Source organism: Pseudophryne corroboree (assembly GCF_028390025.1).
Source record: "Pseudophryne corroboree isolate aPseCor3 chromosome 10 unlocalized genomic scaffold, aPseCor3.hap2 SUPER_10_unloc_2, whole genome shotgun sequence".
NCBI lineage: Eukaryota > Metazoa > Chordata > Amphibia > Anura > Myobatrachidae > Pseudophryne > Pseudophryne corroboree.
In genome coordinates, this window is record NW_026967473.1 from 929072 (window position 1) to 951511 (window position 22440).

The following is a 22440-nucleotide window of genomic DNA, read 5'->3' on the forward strand; positions in this document are numbered from 1 at the left end:
CACAAGACCACACTATAGGAATCACACAGGTAATACAGTCTTCCCATCCATGAGACCACACTATAGGAATCACACAGGTAATACAGTCTTCCCATCCATGAGACCACACTACAGGAATCACACAGGTAATACAGTCTTCCCGTCCACGAGACCACACTATAGGAATCACACAGGTAATACAGTCTTCCCGTCCACAAGACCACACTATAGGAATCACACAGGTAATACAGTCTTCCTGTCCACAAGACCACACTATAGGAATCACACAGGTAATACAGTCTTCCCATCCATGAGACCACACTATAGGAATCACACAGGTAATACAGTCTTCCCATCCATGAGACCACACTATAGGAATCACACAGGTAATACAGTCTTCCCATCCATGAGACCACACTATAGGAATCACACAGGTAATACAGTCTTCCTGTCCATGAGACCACACTATAGGAATCACACAGGTAATACAGTCTTCCTGTCCATGAGACCACACTATAGGAATCACACAGGTAATACAGTCTTCCTGTCCATGAGACCACACTATAGGAATCCCACAGGTAATACAGTCTTCTCATCCATGAGACCACACTATAGGAATCACACAAGTAATAGTCTTCCCGTCCACAAGACCACACTATAGGAATCATACAGGTAACACAGTCTTCCCGTCCATAAGACCACACTATAGGAATCAGACAGGTATAACAGTCTTCCCATCCGTGAGACCACACTATAGGAATCACACAGGTAACACAGTCTTCCCATCCATGAGACCACACTATAGGAATCACACAGGTAACACAGTCTTCCAGTCCATGAGACCACACTATAGGAATCACACAGGTAACACAGTCTTCCCATCCACAAGACCACACTATAGGAATCACACAGGTAATACAGTCTTCCTGTCCATGAGACCACACTATAGGAATCACACAGGTAATACAGTCTTCCCGTCCATGAGACCACACTATAGGAATCAGACAGGTAATACAGTCTTCCCGTCCATGAGACCACACTATAGGAATCACACAGGTAATACAGTCTTCCCGTCCATGAGACCACACTATAGGAATCACACAGGTAACACAGTCTTCCCATCCACAAGACCACACTATAGGAATCACACAGGTAATACAGTCTTCCTGTCCATGAGACCACACTATAGGAATCACACAGGTAATACAGTCTTCCCGTCCATGAGACCACACTATAGGAATCAGACAGGTAATACAGTCTTCCCATCCGTGAGACCACACTATAGGAATCACACAGGTAATACAATCTTCCCGTCCATGAGACCACACTATAGGAATCACACAGGTAATACAGTCTTCCCATCCGTGAGACCACACTATAGGAATCACACAGGTAATACAGTCTTCCCATCCGTGAGACCACACTATAGGAATCACACAGGTAACACAGTCTTCCCATCCGTGAGACCACACTATAGGAATCACACAGGTAATACAGTCTTCCCATCCACAAGACCACACTATAGGAATCACACAGGTAATACAGTCTTCCCATCCACAAGACCACACAGGTAATACAGTCTTCCCATCCATGAGACCACACTATAGGAATCACACAGGTAATACAGTCTTCCCGTCCATGAGACCACACAGGTAATACAGTCTTCCCGTCCACAAGACCACACTATAGGAATCACACAGGTAATACAGTCTTCTCATCCATGAGACCACACTATAGGAATCACAGAGGTAATACAGTCTTCTCGTCCACAAGACCACACTATAGGAATCACACAGGTAACACAGTCTTCCCGTCCATGAGACCACACTATAGGAATCACACAGGTAATACAGTCTTCCCATCCGTGAGACCACACTATAGGAACCCCACAGGTAATACAGTCTTCTCATCCATGAGACCACACTATAGGAATCACACAGGTAATACAGTCTTCTCGTCCACAAGACCACACTACAGGAATCAGACAGGTAATACAGTCTTCCCATCCGTGAGACCACACTACAGGAATCACACAGGTAATACAGTCTTACCATCCGTGAGACCACACTATAGGAATCACACAGGTAATACAGTCTTCCCGTCCATAAGACCACACTATAGGAATCACACAGGTAACACAGTCTTCCCATCCGTGAGACCACACTATAGGAATCCCACAGGTAATACAGTCTTCTCATCCATGAGACCACACTATAGGAATCACACAAGTAATACAGTCTTCCCGTCCATGAGACCACACTATAGGAATCAGACAGGTAATACAGTCTTCCCATCCGTGAGACCACACTACAGGAATCACACAGGTAATACAGTCTTACCATCCGTGAGACCACACTATAGGAATCACACAGTTAACACAGTCTTCCCGTCCATGAGACCGCACTATAGGAATCAGACAGGTAATACAGTCTTCCCATCCGTGAGACCACACTATAGGAATCACACAGGTAATACAATCTTCCCGTCCATGAGACCACACTATAGGAATCACACAGGTAACACAGTCTTCCCGTCCATGAGACCACACTATAGGAATCACACAGGTAACACAGTCTTCCCGTCCATGAGACCACACTATAGGAATCAGACAGGTAATAAATACAGTCTTCCCATCCGTGAGACCACACTATAGGAATCACACAGGTAATACAATCTTCCCGTCCATGAGACCACACTATAGGAATCACACAGGTAATACAGTCTTCCCGTCCATGAGACCACACTATAGGAATCACACAGGTAATACAGTCTTCCCATCCACGAGACCACAATATAGGAATCACACAGGTAATACAGTCTTCCCGTCCACAAGACCACACTACAGGAATCACACAGGTAACACAGTCTTCCCGTCCATGAGACCACACTATAGGAATCACACAGAGTAATACAGTCTTCCCATCCATGAGACCACACTATAGGAATCACACAGGTAATACAGTCTTCCCGTCCATGAGACCACACTATAGGAATCACACAGGTAATACAGTCTTCCCATTCACAAGACCACACTATAGGAATCACACAGGTAATACAGTCTTCCCGTCCATGAGACCACACTATAGGAATCACACAGGTAATACAGTCTTCCCATCCACAAGACCACACTATAGGAATATCACAGGTAATACAGTCTTCCCGTCCATGAGACCACACTATAGGAATCACACAGGTAATACAGTCTTCCCGTCCGTGAGGCCACACTATAGGAATCACACAGGTAATACAGTCTTCCCATCCACAAGACCACACTATAGGAATCACACAGGTAATACAGTCTTCCCATCCACGAGACCACACTATAGGAATCACACAGGTAATACAGTCTTCCCATCCACAAGACCACACCATAGGAATCACACAGGTAATACAGTCTTCCCGTCCACAAGACCACACTATAGGAATCACACAGGTAATACAGTCTTCCCGTCCACAAGACCACACTATAGGAATCACACAGGTAATACAGTCTTCCCGTCCGTGAGGCCACACTATAGGAATCACACAGGTAATACAGTCTTCCCATCCATGAGACCACACTATAGGAATCACACAGGTAATACAGTCTTCCCGTCCGTGAGGCCACACTATAGGAATCACACAGGTAACACAGTCTTCCCATAAGTGAGACCACACTACAGGAATCCCAAAGGTAATACAGTCTTCCCATCCACGAGACCACACTATAGGAATCACACAGGTAATACAGTCTTCCCATCCATGAGACCACACTATAGGAATCCCACAGGTAATACAGTCTTCCCGTCCGTGAGACCACACTATAGGAATCACACCGGTAATACAGTCTTCCCGTCCATGAGACCATACTATAGGAATCACACCGGTAATACAGTCTTCATGTCCGTGAGACTACACTATAGGAATCACACCGGTAATACAGTCTTCATGTCCGTGAGACTACACTATAGGAATCACACAGGTAATACAGTCTTCCCATCCACAAGACCACACCATAGGAATCACACAGGTAATACAGTCTTCCCGTCCGTGAGACCACACTATAGGAATCACACCGGTAATACAGTCTTCCCGTCCATGAGACCACACTATAGGAATCACACAGGTAATACAGTCTTCCCGTCCGTCAGACCACACTATAGGAATCACACCGGTAATACAGTCTTCCCGTCCGTGAGGCCACACTATAGGAATCACACCGGTAATACAGTCTTCCCGTCCGTGAGACCACACTATAGGAATCACACAGGTAATACAGTCTTCCCATCCGTGAGACCACACTATAGGAATCACACAGGTAATACAGTCTTCCCATCCACGAGACCACACTATAGGAATCACACAGGTAATACAGTCTTCCTGTCCACAAGACCACACTATAGGAATCACACAGGTAATACAGTCTTCCAGTCAACAAGACCACACTATAGGAATCACATAGGTAATCCAGTCTTCCCGTCCGTGGACCACACTATAGGAATCACACAGGTAATACAGTCTTCCCGTCCATGAGACCACACTATAGGAATCACACAGGTAATACAGTCTTCCCGTCCATGAGACCACACTATAGGAATCACACAGGTAATACAGTCTTCCCGTCCATGAGACCACACTATAGGAATCACACAGGTAATACAGTCTTCCCGTCCATGAGACCACACTATAGGAATCACACAGGTAATACAGTCTTCCCGTCCATGAGACCACACTATAGGAATCACACAGGTAATACAGTCTTCCTGTCCATGAGACCACACTACAGGAATCACACAGGTAACACAGTCTTCCCATCCATGAGACCACACTATAGGAATCACACAGGTAACAGTCTTCCCATCCACAAGACCACACTACAGGAATCACACAGGTAATACAGTCTTCCCATCCACAAGACCACACTATAGGAATCACACAGGTAATACATGCACTCCTTACCAGCGCAGCCTATCACACAATGCACACTTCTATACATTGCACAGGCACTAAGGTTATCGCACACAGGTTTCACCATAAAGCCTAAAAGTTACATCCAAAACGTACAAACATCATTAAATTCTATAGTGCCAACATGTTCCACCACAGAGTACAATAGTGACCACACGTGATAATAGTGTTGTATGAAGCAGCTAATCTCTGTATATCAGCAAGAGAATGCAAGCAGAGGAAGCAGTAGGGCATAGCGCCTGGTGCAGGTGACAGAGGAAGCAGTAGGGCATAGCGCCTGGTGCAGGTGACAGAGGAAGCAGTAGGGCATAGCGCCTGGTGCAGGTGACAGAGGAAGCAGTAGGGCATAGCGCCTGGTGCAGGTGACAGAGGAAGCAGTAGGGCATAGCGCCTGGTGCAGGTGACAGAGGAAGCAGTAGGGCATAGCGCCTGGTGCAGGTGACAGAGGAAGCAGTAGAGCATAGCGCCTGGTGCAGGTGACAGAGGAAGCAGTAGAGCATAGCGCCTGGTGCAGGTGACAGAGGAAGCAGTAGGGCATAGCGCCTGGTGCAGGTGACAGAGGAAGCAGTAGAGCATAGCGCCTGGTGCAGGTGACAGAGGAAGCAGTAGAGCATAGCGCCTGGTGTAGAAGATGCGGGTGACAGAGGAAGCAGTAGGGCATAGCGCCTGGTGCAGGTGACAGAGGAAGCAGTAGAGCATAGCGCCTGGTGCAGGTGACAGAGGAAGCAGTAGAGCATAGCGCCTGGTGCAGGTGACAGAGGAAGCAGTAGAGCATAGCGCCTGGTGCAGGTGACAGAGGAAGCAGTAGAGCATAGCGCCTGGTGCAGGTGACAGAGGAAGCAGTAGGGCATAGCGCCTGGTGCAGGTGACAGAGGAAGCAGTAGGGCATAGCGCCTGGTGCAGGTGACAGAGGAAGCAGTAGGGCATAGCGCCTGGTGCAGGTGACAGAGGAAGCAGTAGGGCATAGCGCCTGGTGCAGGTGACAGAGGAAGCAGTAGGGCATAGCGCCTGGTGCAGGTGACAGAGGAAGCAGTAGGGCATAGCGCCTGGTGCAGGTGACAGAGGAAGCAGTAGGGCATAGCGCCTGGTGCAGGTGACAGAGGAAGCAGTAGGGCATAGCGCCTGGTGCAGGTGACAGAGGAAGCAGTAGGGCATAGCGCCTGGTGCAGGTGACAGAGGAAGCAGTAGGGCATAGCGCCTGGTGCAGGTGACAGAGGAAGCAGTAGGGCATAGCGCCTGGTGCAGGTGACAGAGGAAGCAGTAGGGCATAGCGCCTGGTGCAGGTGACAGAGGAAGCAGTAGGGCATAGCGCCTGGTGCAGGTGACAGAGGAAGCAGTAGGGCATAGCGCCTGGTGCAGGTGACAGAGGAAGCAGTAGAGCATAGCGCCTGGTGCAGGTGACAGAGGAAGCAGTAGAGCATAGCGCCTGGTGTAGAAGATGCGGGTGACAGAGGAAGCAGTAGGGCATAGCGCCTGGTGCAGGTGACAGAGGAAGCAGTAGAGCATAGCGCCTGGTGCAGGTGACAGAGGAAGCAGTAGAGCATAGCGCCTGGTGCAGGTGACAGAGGAAGCAGTAGAGCATAGCGCCTGGTGCAGGTGACAGAGGAAGCAGTAGAGCATAGCGCCTGGTGTAGAAGATGCGGGTGACAGAGGAAGCAGTAGGGCATAGCGCCTGGTGCAGGTGACAGAGGAAGCAGTAGAGCATAGCGCCTGGTGCAGGTGACAGAGGAAGCAGTAGAGCATAGCGCCTGGTGCAGGTGACAGAGGAAGCAGTAGAGCATAGCGCCTGGTGCAGGTGACAGAGGAAGCAGTAGAGCATAGCGCCTGGTGCAGGTGACAGAGGAAGCAGTAGAGCATAGCGCCTGGTGCAGGTGACAGAGGAAGCAGTAGGGCATAGCGCCTGGTGCAGGTGACAGAGGAAGCAGTAGGGCATAGCGCCTGGTGCAGGTGACAGAGGAAGCAGTAGGGCATAGCGCCTGGTGCAGGTGACAGAGGAAGCAGTAGGGCATAGCGCCTGGTGCAGGTGACAGAGGAAGCAGTAGAGCATAGCGCCTGGTGCAGGTGACAGAGGAAGCAGTAGAGCATAGCGCCTGGTGCAGGTGACAGAGGAAGCAGTAGAGCATAGCGCCTGGTGCAGGTGACAGAGGAAGCAGTAGAGCATAGCGCCTGGTGCAGGTGACAGAGGAAGCAGTAGAGCATAGCGCCTGGTGCAGGTGACAGAGGAAGCAGTAGGGCATAGCGCCTGGTGCAGGTGACAGAGGAAGCAGTAGAGCATAGCGCCTGGTGCAGGTGACAGAGGAAGCAGTAGAGCATAGCGCCTGGTGTAGAAGATGCGGGTGACAGAGGAAGCAGTAGGGCATAGCGCCTGGTGCAGGTGACAGAGGAAGCAGTAGAGCATAGCGCCTGGTGCAGGTGACAGAGGAAGCAGTAGAGCATAGCGCCTGGTGCAGGTGACAGAGGAAGCAGTAGAGCATAGCGCCTGGTGCAGGTGACAGAGGAAGCAGTAGAGCATAGCGCCTGGTGCAGGTGACAGAGGAAGCAGTAGAGCATAGCGCCTGGTGCAGGTGACAGAGGAAGCAGTAGGGCATAGCGCCTGGTGCAGGTGACAGAGGAAGCAGTAGGGCATAGCGCCTGGTGCAGGTGACAGAGGAAGCAGTAGGGCATAGCGCCTGGTGCAGGTGACAGAGGAAGCAGTAGGGCATAGCGCCTGGTGCAGGTGACAGAGGAAGCAGTAGGGCATAGCGCCTGGTGCAGGTGACAGAGGAAGCAGTAGAGCATAGCGCCTGGTGCAGGTGACAGAGGAAGCAGTAGAGCATAGCGCCTGGTGTAGAAGATGCGGGTGACAGAGGAAGCAGGAGGGCATAGCGCTTGGTGTAGAAGATGCAGGTGACAGAGGAAGCAGTAGGGCGTACCACCTGGTGCAGGTGACAGAGGAAGCAGGAGGGCGTAGCGCCTGGTGTAGAAGCTGCGGGTGACACAGGAAGCAGGAGGGCGTAGCGCCTGGTGTAGAAGCTGCGGGTGACACAGGAAGCAGGAGGGCGTAGCGCCTGGTGTAGAAGCTGCGGGTGACACAGGAAGCAGGAGGGCGTAGCGCCTGGTGTAGAAGCTGCGGGTGACACAGGAAGCAGGAGGGCGTAGCGCCTGGTGTAGAAGCTGCGGGTGACACAGGAAGCAGGAGGGCGTAGCGCCTGGTGTAGAAGCTGCGGGTGACACAGGAAGCAGGAGGGCGTAGCGCCTGGTGTAGAAGCTGCGGGTGACACAGGAAGCAGGAGGGCGTAGCGCCTGGTGTAGAAGGTGTTGTATAGAATTAGGGAGAATGATACAGAGTCCGCAGGATCCATCAGTGAGAGAATATCTGGAGCTGCAGAACAAGATAAATGAATCCCCACTTGAAGAAGTGTAACTGTGGCCAGAGACCCCGACCCATGTGGTAAAATGGCCACTGCAGCACTGAAGGGGTTAACCCTTGCGCTGCGGCACCATTTTTAAAGGGATCTATCAGTGCTGGGCGCCAATTTTAAATGATCAGCATTGGGCAACATCTTAAATGAAAGACCAGCACTAGGCGCCGCGGGTAACACGGGCGTGGTTCATTAGGTCGACATGATTTTTTTTTACTTTGTTTTTGGCGTAGTTTTCTTCTCAAAATGACGGGTAACAGCAATTAGTGCACCGCGTCCCCTCGCTTCACTCGCCGTGCTTCGGGGAAGGTGCCTTGCTGCGCTCGGCACAGGTTACCGTTCCCAATCGTAGTCCACGTGGATCGTTAACTATGAAAATGGTCAAAAAATAAAGAAAAATAAATTGTGAAAAAACTCATGTCGACCTTTCAATGTCAACATAGTACATGTTGACCGAACTCATGTCGGCCTAATGACCGTCATCCGTGTAAAATGGAGTATTTTAATGTTTTCATACGCTGCAGTGCTGTGGGTTAACCCCCAATGCGCTCAGACTGGGTACGGCGGCTGCGGAGCTCAGGCAGGAATGGGGGGAGACGGGGCACAGTCACCCTGTAGATCTTGTATATGAGTCCGAGCTGGGTGTGATTCCGCAGAGACCCCTTTCACACTTGCAGCGTCACTTGGATGTTCTCTGGTCAGCGACATCACTAGACATTTGTGCAGTGATGGCGTTAGGAGATGATGTCATAGCGCCAGCTCTATCTATACTGCAAGCTCGCCAGGTTGGATTCCCGGGTCATTGGAACCTGGATAACCCACCGAGTCGCATTAGGCGTCATAGCGGCAGTGGAAGACTGGTATCGGCGTTTAGAATACGATATAAACTCTGTGTTCAGCCGTGTGTGGGCAGCGGTGGACCAGACTACGTCGTGTTGAACGTTACGGGCATGCTCATCTGCCGCAGCAGCTGGACTGATATTGATGGCTGTAACACGGCGACCGCGCCATGTTCCTCTGAAAGCGCCCGTCTAGTTACATAGCTGTGTAAGGAAAGTCCCACCCCCGAGCCAGCCACCGTCACTGCTCACCTCCTCATACACCACCGCCTTCCCTCCTCCCACCCCCGACCCAGTCACAGTCACTGCTCACCTCCTCATACACCACCACCTTCCCTCCTCCCACCCCCGAGCCAGTCACCGTCACTGCTCTCCCCCTCATACACCACCGCCTTCCCTCCTCCCACCACCGAGCCAGTCACCGTCACTGTTCTCCCCCTCATACACCACGCCTTCCCTCCTCCCACCCCCGAGCCAGTCACCGTCACTGATCTCCCCCTCATACACCACCGCCTTCCCTCCTCCCACCCCCGAACCAGTCACCGTCACTGCTCACCTCCTCATACACCACCACCTTCCCTCCTCCCACCCCCGAGCCAGCCACCGTCACTGCTCTCCCCCTCATACACCACCGCCTTCCCTCCTCCCACCCCCGAGCCAGTCACCGCCACTGCTCTCCTCCTCATACACCACTGCCTTCCCTCCTCCCACCCCCGAGCCAGTCACCGTCACTGCTCACCTCCTCATACACCACCGCCTTCCCTCCTCCCACCCCCGAGCCAGTCACCGTCACTGCTCACCTCCTCATACACCACCACCTTCCCTCCTCCCACCCCCGAGCCAGTCACCGTCACTGCTCTCCCCCTCATACACCACCACCTTCCCTCCTCCCACCCCCGAGCCAGTCACCGTCACTGCTCACCTCCTCATACACCACCGCCTTCCCTCCTCCCACCCCCGAGCCAGCCACCGTCACTGCTCACCTCCTCATACACCACCGCCTTCCCTCCTCCCACCCCCGAGCCAGTCACCGTCACTGCTCACCTCCTCATACACCACCACCTTCCCTCCTCCCACCCCCGAGCCAGTCACCGTCACTGCTCACCTCCTCATACACCACCACCTTCCCTCCTCCCACCCCCGAGCCAGTCACCGTCACTGCTCTCCTCCTCATACACCACCGCCTTCCCTCCTCCCACCCCCGAGCCAGTCACCGTCACTGCTCACCTCCTCATACACCACCACCTTCCCTCCTCCCACCCCCGAGCCAGTCACCGTCACTGCTCTCCTCCTCATACACCACCGCCTTCCCTCCTCCCACCCCCGAGCCAGTCACCGTCACTGCTCTCCCCCTCATACACCACCACCTTCCCTCCTCCCACCCCCGAGCCAGTCACCGTCATTGCTCTCCCCCTCATACACCACCGCCTTCCCTCCTCCCACCCCCGAGCCAGTCACCGTCACTGCTCACCTCCTCATACACCACCACCTTCCCTCCTCCCACCCCCGAGCCAGCCACCGTCACTGCTCTCCCCCTCATACACCACCGCCTTCCCTCCTCCCACACCCGAGCCAGTCACCGTCACTGCTCACCTCCTCATACACCACCACCTTCCCTCCTCCCACCCCTCAGCCAGTCACCGTCACTGCTCACCTCCTCATACACCACCACCTTCCCTCCTCCCACCCCCGAGCCAGTCACCGTCACTGCTCTCCTCCTCATACACCACCACCTTCCCTCCTCCCACCCCCGAGCCAGCCACCGTCACTGCTCTCCCCCTCATACATCACCACCTTCCCTCCTCCCACCCCCGAGCCAGTCACCGCCACTGCTCTCCCCCTCATACACCACCACCTTCCCTCCTCCCACCCCCGAGCCAGTCACCGTCACTGCTCTCCCCCCTCATACACCACCACCTTCCCTCCTCCCACCCCTGAGCCAGTCACCGTCACTGCTCACCCCCCTCATACATCACTACCTTCCCTCCTCCCACCCCCGAGCCAGTCACCGTCACTGCTCTCCTCCTCATACACCACCACCTTCCCTCCTCCCACCCCCGAGCCAGTCACCGTCACTGCTCTCCCCCCTCATACACCACCACCTTCCCTCCTCCCACCCCCGAGCCAGTCACCGTCACTGCTCACCCCCCTCATACATCACTACCTTCCCTCCTCCCACCCCCGAGCCAGTCACCGTCACTGCTCTCCTCCTCATACACCACCGCCTTCCCTCCTCCCACCCCCGAGCCAGTCACCGTCACTGCTCTCCCCCTCATACACCACCACCTTTCCTCCTCCCACCCCCGAGCCAGTCACCGTCACTGCTCACCTCCTCATACACCACCGCCTTCCCTCCTCCCACCCCCGAGCCAGCCACCGTCACTGCTCACCTCCTCATACACCACCGCCTTCCCTCCTCCCACCCCCGAGCCAGTCACCGTCACTGCTCACCTCCTCATACACCACCACCTTCCCTCCTCCCACCCCCGAGCCAGTCACCGTCACTGCTCACCTCTTCATACACCACCACCTTCCCTCCTCCCACCCCCGAGCCAGTCACCGTCACTGCTCACCTCCTCATACACCACCACCTTCCCTCCTCCCACCCCCGAGCCAGCCACCGTCACTGCTCTCCCCCTCATACACCACCACCTTCCCTCCTCCCACCCCTGAGTCACCGCCACTGCTCTACCCCTCATACACCACCACCTTCCCTCCTCCCACCCCCGAGCCAGTCACCGTCACTGCTCTCCCCCCTCATACATCACCACCTTCCCTCCTCCCACCCCTGAGCAAGTCACCGTCACTGCTCTCCCCCCTCATACATCACCACCTTCCCTCCTCCCACCCCCGAGCCAGTCACCATCACTGCTCTCCTCCTCATACACCACCACCTTCCCTCCTCCCACCCCCGAGCCAGTCACCGTCACTGCTCGCCTCCTCATACACCACCACCTTCCCTCCTCCCACCCCCGAGCCAGTCACCGCCACTGCTCTCCTCCTCATACACCACCACCTTCCCTCCTCCCACCCCCGAGCCAGTCACCGTCACTGCTCTCCCCCTCATACATCACCACCTTCCCTCCTCCCACCCCCGAGCTAGTCACCGTCACTGCTCACCTCCTCATACACCACCACCTGCCCTCCTCCCACCCCCGAGCCAGTCACCGTCACCTCCCCATACACCACCACCATCCCTCCTCCAACCCCCGAGCCAGTCACCGTCACTGCTCTCCTCCTCATACACCACCACCTTCCCTCCTCCCACCCCCGAGCCAGTCACAGTCACTGCTCTCCTCCTCATACACCACCACCTTCCCTCCTCCCACCCCCGAGCCAGTCACCGTCACTGCTCTCCCCCTCATACACCACCGCCTTCCCTCCTCCCACCCCCGAGCCAGTCACCGTCACTGCTCACCTCCTCATACACCACCACCTTCCCTGCTCCCACCCTTCAGCCAGTCACCGTCACTGCTCACCTCCTCATACACCACCACCTTCCCTCCTCCCACCCCCGAGCCAGTCACCGTCACTGCTCTCCTCCACATACACCACCACCTTCCCTCCTCCCACCCCCGAGCCAGCCACCGTCACTGCTCTCCCCCTCATACACCACCGCCTTCCCTCCTCCCACCACCGAGCCAGTCACCGTCACTGCTCTCCTACTCATACACCACCACCTTCCCTCCTCCCACCCCCGAGCCAGTCACCGTCACTGCTCTCCTCCTCATACACCACCGCCTTCCCTCCTCCCACCCCCGAGCCAGTCACCGTCACTGCTCTCCTCCTCATACACCACCGCCTTCCCTCCTCCCACCCCCGAGCCAGTCACCGTCACTGCTCTCCTCCTCATACACCACCACCTTCCCTCCTCCCACCCCCGAGCCAGTCACCGTCACTGCTCTCCTCCTCATACACCACCACCTTCCCTCCTCCCACCCACGAGCCAGTCACCGTCACTGCTCTCCTCCTCATATACCACCACCTTCCCTCCTCCCACCCCCGAGCCAGTCACCGTCACTGCTCTCCTCCTCGTACACCACCACCTTCCCTCCTCCGAGCCAGTCACTGCTCTCCTCCTCATACACCACCACCTTCCCTGCTCCCACCCCCGAGCCAGTCACTGCTCTCCTCCTCATACACCACCGCCTTCCCTCCTCCCACCCCCGAGCCAGCCACCGTCACTGCTCACCTCCTCATACACCACCGCCTTCCCTCCTCCCACCCCCGAGCCAGTCACCGTCACTGCTCTCCCCCCTCATACATCACCACCTTCCCTCCTCCCACCCCTGAGCAAGTCACCGTCACTGCTCTCCCCCCTCATACATCACCACCTTCCCTCCTCCCACCCCCGAGGCAGTCACCATCACTGCTCTCCTCCTCATACACCACCACCTTCCCTCCTCCCACCCCCGAGCCAGTCACCGTCACTGCTCGCCTCCTCATACACCACCACCTTCCCTCCTCCCACCCCCGAGCCAGTCACCGCCACTGCTCTCCTCCTCATACACCACCACCTTCCCTCCTCCCACCCCCGAGCCAGTCACCGTCACTGCTCTCCCCCTCATACATCACCACCTTCCCTCCTCCCACCCCCGAGCTAGTCACCGTCACTGCTCACCTCCTCATACACCACCACCTGCCCTCCTCCCACCCCCGAGCCAGTCACCGTCACCTCCCCATACACCACCACCATCCCTCCTCCAACCCCCGAGCCAGTCACCGTCACTGCTCTCCTCCTCATACACCACCACCTTCCCTCCTCCCACCCCCGAGCCAGTCACAGTCACTGCTCTCCTCCTCATACACCACCACCTTCCCTCCTCCCACCCCCGAGCCAGTCACCGTCACTGCTCTCCCCCTCATACACCACCGCCTTCCCTCCTCCCACCCCCGAGCCAGTCACCGTCACTGCTCACCTCCTCATACACCACCACCTTCCCTGCTCCCACCCTTCAGCCAGTCACCGTCACTGCTCACCTCCTCATACACCACCACCTTCCCTCCTCCCACCCCCGAGCCAGTCACCGTCACTGCTCTCCTCCACATACACCACCACCTTCCCTCCTCCCACCCCCGAGCCAGCCACCGTCACTGCTCTCCCCCTCATACACCACCGCCTTCCCTCCTCCCACCCCCGAGCCAGTCACCGTCACTGCTCTCCTACTCATACACCACCACCTTCCCTCCTCCCACCCCCGAGCCAGTCACCGTCACTGCTCTCCTCCTCATACACCACCGCCTTCCCTCCTCCCACCCCCGAGCCAGTCACCGTCACTGCTCTCCTCCTCATACACCACCGCCTTCCCTCCTCCCACCCCCGAGCCAGTCACCGTCACTGCTCTCCTCCTCATACACCACCACCTTCCCTCCTCCCACCCCCGAGCCAGTCACCGTCACTGCTCTCCTCCTCATACACCACCACCTTCCCTCCTCCCACCCACGAGCCAGTCACCGTCACTGCTCTCCTCCTCATATACCACCACCTTCCCTCCTCCCACCCCCGAGCCAGTCACCGTCACTGCTCTCCTCCTCGTACACCACCACCTTCCCTCCTCCGAGCCAGTCACTGCTCTCCTCCTCATACACCACCACCTTCCCTGCTCCCACCCCCGAGCCAGTCACTGCTCTCCTCCTCATACACCACCACCTTCCCTCCTCCCACCCCCGAGCAAGTCACCGTCACTGCTCACCTCCTCATACACCACCACCTTCCCTCCTCCCACCTCCGAGCCAGTCACCGTCACTGCTCTCCTCCTCGTACACCACCGCCTTCCCTCCTCCCACCCCCGAGCCAGTCACCATCACTGCTCTCCTCTCATACACCACCGCCTTGCCTCCTCCTACCCCCGAGCCAGTCACCGTCACTGCTCAACTCCTCATACACCACCACCTTCCCTCCTCCCACCCCCGAGCCAGTCACCGTCACTGCTCACCTCCTCATACACCACCACCTTCCCTCCTCCCACCCCCGAGCCAGCGACCGTCACTGCTCTCCTCCTCATACACCACCACCTTCCATCCTCCCACCCCCGAGCCAGCCGCCGTCACTGCTCACCTCCTCATACACCACCACCTTCCCTGCTCCCACCCCCGAGCCAGTCACTGCTCTCCTCCTCATACACCACCACCTTCCCTCCTCCCACCCCCGAGCCAGTCACCGTCACTGCTCACCTCCTCGTACACCACCACCTTCCCTCCTCCGAGCCAGTCACCGTCACTGCTCTCCTCCTCATACACCACCACCTTCCCTCCTCCCACCCCCGAGCCAGTCACTGCTCTCCTCCTCATACACCACCACCTTCCCTCCTCCCACCCCCGAGCCAGTCACCGTCACTGCTCTCCTCCTCGTACACCACCACCTTCCCTCCTCCGAGCCAGTCACCGTCACTGCTCTCCTCCTCATACACCACCACCTTCCCTCCTCCCACCCCCGAGCCAGTCACTGCTCTCCTCCTCATACACCACCTCCTTCCCTCCTCCCACCCCCGAGCCAGTCACCGTCACTGCTCTCCTCCTCATACACCACCACCTTCCCTCCTCCCACCCCCGAGCCAGTCACCGTCACTGCTCTCCCCCTCATACACCACCACCTTCCCTCCTCCCACCTCTGAGCCAGTCACCATCACTGCTCTCCCCCTCATACACCACCACCTTCCCTCCTCCCACCCCCGAGCCAGTCACCGTCACTGCTCTCCTCCTCATACACCACCACCTTCCCTCCTCCAACCCCTGAGCCAGTCACCGTCACTGCTCTCCCTCTCATACACCACCACCTTCCCTCCTCCCACCCCTGAGCCAGTCACCGTCACTGCTCTCCTCCTCATACACCACCACCTTCCCTCCTCCCACCCCCGAGCCAGTCAGTCACTGCTCTCCTCCTCATACACCATCGCCTTCCCTCCTCCCACCCCCGAGCCAGTCACCGTCACTGCTCTCCTCCTCCCACCCCCGATCCAGTCACCGTCACTGCTCTCCTCCTCATACACCACCACCTTCCCTCCTCCCACCCCCGAGCCAGTCACCGCCACTGCTCTCCCCCTCATACACCACCACCTTCCCTCCTCCCACCCCCGAGCCAGTCACCGTCACTGCTCTCCTCGTCGTTCATCACCACCTTCCCTCCTCCCACCCCCGAGCCAGTTACCACCACTGCCCTCCTCCTCGTTCATCACCACCTTCCCTCCTCCCACCCCCGAGCCAGTCACCGTCACTGCTCTCCTCCTCATACACCACCACCTTCCCTCCTCCCACCCCCGAGCAAGTCACCGACACTGCTCTCCCCCTCATACACCACCACCTTCCCTCCTCCCACCCCCGAGCCAGTCACCGTCACTGCTCTCCTCCTCATACACCACCACCTTCCCTCCTTCCACCCCCGAGCCAGTCACCGCCACTGCTCTCCTCCTCGTTCATCACCACCTTCCCTCCTCCCACCCCCGAGCCAGTCACCGTCACTGCTTTCCTCCTCATACACCACCACCTTCCCTCCTCCCACCCCCGAGCCAGTCACCGTCACTGCTCTCCTCCTCATACACCACCACCTTCCCTCCTCCCACCCCCGAGCCAGTCAGTCACTGCTCTCCTCCTCATACACCATCGCCTTCCCTCCTCCCACCCCCGAGCCAGTCACCGTCACTGCTCTCCTCCTCCCACCCCCGATCCAGTCACCGTCACTGCTCTCCTCCTCATACACCACCACCTTCCCTCCTCCCACCCCCGAGCCAGTCACCGCCACTGCTCTCCCCCTCATACACCACCACCTTCCCTCCTCCCACCCCCGAGCCAGTCACCGTCACTGCTCTCCTCGTCGTTCATCACCACCTTCCCTCCTCCCACCCCCGAGCCAGTTACCACCACTGCCCTCCTCCTCGTTCATCACCACCTTCCCTCCTCCCACCCCCGAGCCAGTCACCGTCACTGCTCTCCTCCTCATACACCACCACCTTCCCTCCTCCCACCCCCGAGCAAGTCACCGACACTGCTCTCCCCCTCATACACCACCACCTTCCCTCCTCCCACCCCCGAGCCAGTCACCGTCACTGCTCTCCTCCTCATACACCACCACCTTCCCTCCTTCCACCCCCGAGCTAGTCACCGCCACTGCTCTCCTCCTCGTTCATCACCACCTTCCCTCCTCCCACCCCCGAGCCAGTCACCGTCACTGCTTTCCTCCTCATACACCACCACCTTCCCTCCTCCCACCCCCGAGCCAGTCACCGTCACTGCTCTCCTCCTCATACACCACCACCTTCCCTCCTCCCACCTCCGAGCCAGTCACCATCACTGCTCTCCCCCTCATATACCACCACCTTCCCTCCTCCCACCCCCGAGCCAGTCACCGTCACTGCTCTCCCCCTCATACACCACCACCTTCCCTCCTCCCACCCCCGAGCCAGTTACCGTCACTGCTCGCCCCCTCATACACCACCACCTTCCCTCCTCCCACCCCCGAGCCAGTCACCGTCACTGCTCTCCCCCCTCATACACCACCACCTTCCCTCCTCCCACCCCCGAGCCAGTCACCGTCACTGCTCTCCTCCTCATACACCACCACCTTCCCTCCTCCCACCTCCGAGCCAGTCACCATCACTGCTCTCCCCCTCATATACCACCACCTTCCCTCCTCCCACCCCCGAGCCAGTCACCATCACTGCTCTCCCCCTCATACACCACCACCTTCCCTCCTCCCACCCCCGAGCCAGCCACCGTCACTGTTCTCCCCCTCATACACCACCACCTTCCCTCCTCCCACCCCCGAGCCAGTCACCGTCACTGCTCTCCTCCTCATACACCACCACCTGCCCTCCTCCCACCCCCGAGCCAGTCACCGTCACTGCTCTCCTCCTCGTACACCACCGCCTTCCCTCCTCCCACCCCCGAGCCAGTCACCGTCACTCCTCTCCTCCTCATACACCACCACCTTCCCTCCTCCCACCCCCGAGCCAGCCACCGTCACTGCTCTCCTCCTCATACACCACCACCTTCCCTCCTCCCACCGCCGAGCCAGTCACCGTCACTGCTCTCCCCCTCATACACCACCACCTTCCCTCTTCCCACCTCCGAGACAGTCACCGTCACTGCTCGCCCCCTCATACACCACCACCTCCCCTCCTCCCACCCCCGAGCCAGTCACCGTCACTGCTCTCCCCCCTCATACACCACCACCTTCCCTCCTCCCACCCCCGAGCCAGTCACCGACACTGCTCTCCTCCTCATACACCACCACCTTCCCTCCTCCGAGCCAGTCACCATCACTGCTCTCCCCCTCATACACCACCACCTTCCCTCCTCCGAGCCAGTCACCATCACTGCTCTCCCCCTCATACACCACCACCTTCCCTCCTCCCACCCCCGAGCCAGTCACCGTCACTGCTCTCCCCCTCATACACCACCACCTTCCCTCCTCCCACCCCCGAGCCAGTCACCGTCACTGCTCTCCTCCTCATACACCACCACCTTCCCTCCTCCCACCCCCGAGCCAGTCACCGTCACTGCTCTCCTCCTCATACACCACCATCTGCCCTCCTCCCACCCCCGAGCCAGTCACCGTCACTGCTCTCCTCCTCATACACCACCATCTGCCCTCCTCCCACCCCCGAGCCAGTCACCGTCACTGCTCTCCTCCTCGTACACCACCGCCTTCCCTCCTCCCACCCCCGAGCCAGTCACCGTCACTGCTCTCCTCCTCATACACCACCACCTTCCCTCCTCCCACCCCCGAGCCAGTCACCGACACTGCTCTCCTCCTCATACACCACCACCTTCCCTCCTCCCACCCCCGAGCCAGTCACCGACACTGCTCTCCTCCTCATACACCACCACCTTCCCTCCTCCGAGCCAGTCACCATCACTGCTCTCCCCTCATACACCACCACCTTCCCTCCTCCCACCCCACGAGCCAGTCACCGTCACTGCTCTCCCCCTCATACACCACCACCTTCCCTCCTCCCACCCCCGAGCCAGTCACCGTCACTGCTCTCCTCCTCATACACCACCACCTTCCCTCCTCCCACCCCCGAGCCAGTCACCGCCACTGCTCTCCTCCTCGCACACCGCCGCCGGGATCTCCCACCTACTATCTGTGTCCAGCGCCCCTCCCTCCGCTGTGTCACACCTATTCCCCCTTTCTGCATCACCTACACTGGATACAGCTGCACCCACAGAAGGGACACAATCAATATGGCGGCTGTCAGGATACCAACACCGGAATCCCAGCGCAAAGGGGCTAGATGTCCGCAGGGACTGGCGGTGCAGGGGTATCAGGGACTGTAGGTGACAGTGTGTGTTGGTGGAGGGTATCAGGGAATGGTGGTGACGGGGACAAGCGGGAGGTTAAAGGTACAGGCCAGGGCGGGGGTGACGGGGACAGGCGGGAGGTGTGAGGTACAGGCCGGGGCGGGAGGTGTGAGGTACAGGCCGGGCGGGGGTGACGGGAGGTGTGAAGTACAGACCGGGGCAGGGGTGACGGGAGGTATGAGGTACAGGCCGGGGGTGACGGGTGACAGGCGAGAGGTGTGAGGTACAGGCCGGGGCAGGGGTGACGGGGACAGGCTGGGGCGGGGGTGACCACATTACCGTCATTACACCGCGGCCACTTCCTCCCGGTCACCTTTCAGCCATCCCGCCGAGACACCGTAACCGGACCGAGCTCCGCCTCCGCCAGTCACTTCCGGCTCCGTGTGTGCAGCAGCCAGACAGCGAGGACCCGGAGCCGAACGTTCCTAGTCACATCCGTTCCTACCCCCACTCCCTGAGTGCCCACTCTCCTCATATACCCCTCTCTGGGCGCACACTCCCCTCATATACCCCTCACTGAGTGCACACTCCCCTCATATACTCCTCCCTGAGTGCCCACTCCCCTCATATACCCCTCCCTGAGTGCACACTCCCCTCATATACCCCTCCCTGAGCGCACACTTCCCTCATATACCCCTCCCTGAGCGCACACTCCCCTCATATACTCCTCCCTGAGTGCCCACTCCCCTCATATACTCCTCCCTGAGTGCACACTCCCCTCATATATCCCTCCCTGAGTGCACACTCCCCTCATATACCCCTCCCTGAGCGCACACTCCCCTCATATACCCCTCCCTGAGTGCACACTCCCCTCATATACCCCTCCCTGAGTGCCCACTCCCCTCATATACCCCTCCCTGAGCGCACACTCCCCTCATATACCCCTCACTGACCCTGAGCGCACACTCCCCTCATATACCCCTCACTGAGCGCACACTTCCCTCATATACTCCTCCCTGAGTGCCCACTCCCCTCATATACTCCTCCCTGAGTGCCCACTCCCCTCATATACCCCTCCCTGAGCGCACACTCCCCTCATATACCCCTCCCTGAGCGCACACTCCCCTCATATACCCCTCCCTGAGTGCCCACTCCCCTCATATAACCCTCACTGAGTGCACACTCACCTCTTATACCCCTCACTGAGTGCCCACTCCCCTCATATATCACCGACTTCCCTCACTGACTGCACACTCCTCATATACCCCTCACTGAGTGCCCACTCCCCCCTCATATATCACTGACTTCCCTCACTGACTGCACACTCCTCATATACCCCTCACTGAGTGCCCACTCCCCTCATATACCCCTCACTGAGTGCCCACGCCCCTCATATACCCCTCACTGACTACACACTCCCCTCAAATACCACTGACTCTCCTCACTAAGCACCCACTCCCCTAATATGCCACACACTCCCCTCACTAAGCACCCACTCCCCTCATGTACCACACACTCCCCTCACTAAGCACCCACTCCCCTCACTGAGCACCCACTCCCCTCATATACTCCTCACTGAGTGCCCACTCCCCTCATATAACCCTCACTGAGTGCACACTCACCTCATATACCCCTCACTGAGTGCCCACTCCCCTCATATATCAATGACTTCCCTCACTGACTGCACACTCCTCATATACCCCTCACTGAGTGCCCACTCCCCTCATATACCCCTCACTGAGTGCCCACTCCCCTCATATATCACTGACTTCCCTCACTGACTGCACACTCCTCATATACCCCTCACTGAGTGCCCACTCCCCTCATATACCCCTCACTGAGTGCCCACTCCCCTCATATACCCCTCACTGACTACACACTCCCCTCAAATACCACTGACTCTCCTCACTAAGCACCCACTCCCCTAATATGCCACACACTCCCCTCACTAAGCACCCACTCCCCTCATGTACCACACACTCCCCTCACTAAGCACCCACTCCCCTCATGTACCACACACTCCCCTCACTGAGCACCCACTCCCCTCATATACTCCTCACTGAGTGCCCACTCCCCTCACTGAGTGCCCACGCCCCTCATATACCCCTCACTGAGTGCACACTCCCCTCATATACCCCCACTCCCCTCACATACCACTGACTCCTCACATACCCCCCCACTCCCCTCATATACCATTGACTCTCCTCACTAAGCACCCACTCACCTCATGTACCGCCCACTCCCCTCATTGAGCACACACTCCCCTTATATACCACACACTCCCCTCACTGAGCACCCACTCCCCTCACTGAGCACCCACTCCCCTCACTGAGCACCCACTCCCCTCATATACCATTGACTCTCCTCACTAAGCACCCACTCACCTCCTGTACCACACACTCCCCTCACTCAGCACCCACTCCCCTCACTGAGTGCCCACTCCCCTCATATACCCCCACTCCCCTCACTGAGTGCCCACTTCCCTCACATACCCCCCCCCTCACCTCACATACCATTGACTCTCCTCACTAAGCACCCACTCACCTCATGTACTGCCCACAACCTTCACTGAGCACACACTCCCCTCACTGAGCACACACTCCTCACATATACCACACACTCCCCTCACTGATCGCACACTGCCCTCATGTACCACACACTCCCCTCATGTACCACACACTCCCCTCATGTACCACACACTCCCCTCATGTACCACCCACTGCCCTCATATACCCCCCATTCACCTCACTGAGCACTCACTCTCCTCATGTACCACACACTCCCCTCACTAAGCACCCACTCCCCTCATATACCCCTCACTGAGTGCCCACTCCCCTCACTGAGCGCACTCTGCCCTCATGTACCACACACTCCCCTCACTGAGCGCACACTGCCCTCATGTACCACACACTCCTCACTGACCGCACACTCCCCTCACTGAGCGCACACTCCCTTCATACACCACCCACTGCCCTGATATACCCCCCATTCACCTCACTGAGCACTCACTCTCCTCACATACCACACACCCCCCT

The 22440-nt window shown here is 57.7% G+C and overlaps 1 protein-coding gene across 5 annotated transcripts in view; it reads right to left on the bottom strand.

Moving 5' to 3' along the window:
• MTOR (mechanistic target of rapamycin kinase) overlaps positions 1-19911 on the bottom strand; it is a 634684-nt gene extending 614773 nt beyond the window's left edge. For all 5 annotated transcript variants that reach the window (XM_063948692.1, XM_063948690.1, XM_063948689.1 and 2 more), the window contains exon 1: positions 19745-19911. The gene's annotated coding sequence lies outside the window, so the exon portion shown is untranslated. The remainder of the gene's footprint in view (positions 1-19744) is intronic.
• Between the last annotated feature and the right edge of the window lie 2529 nt (positions 19912-22440).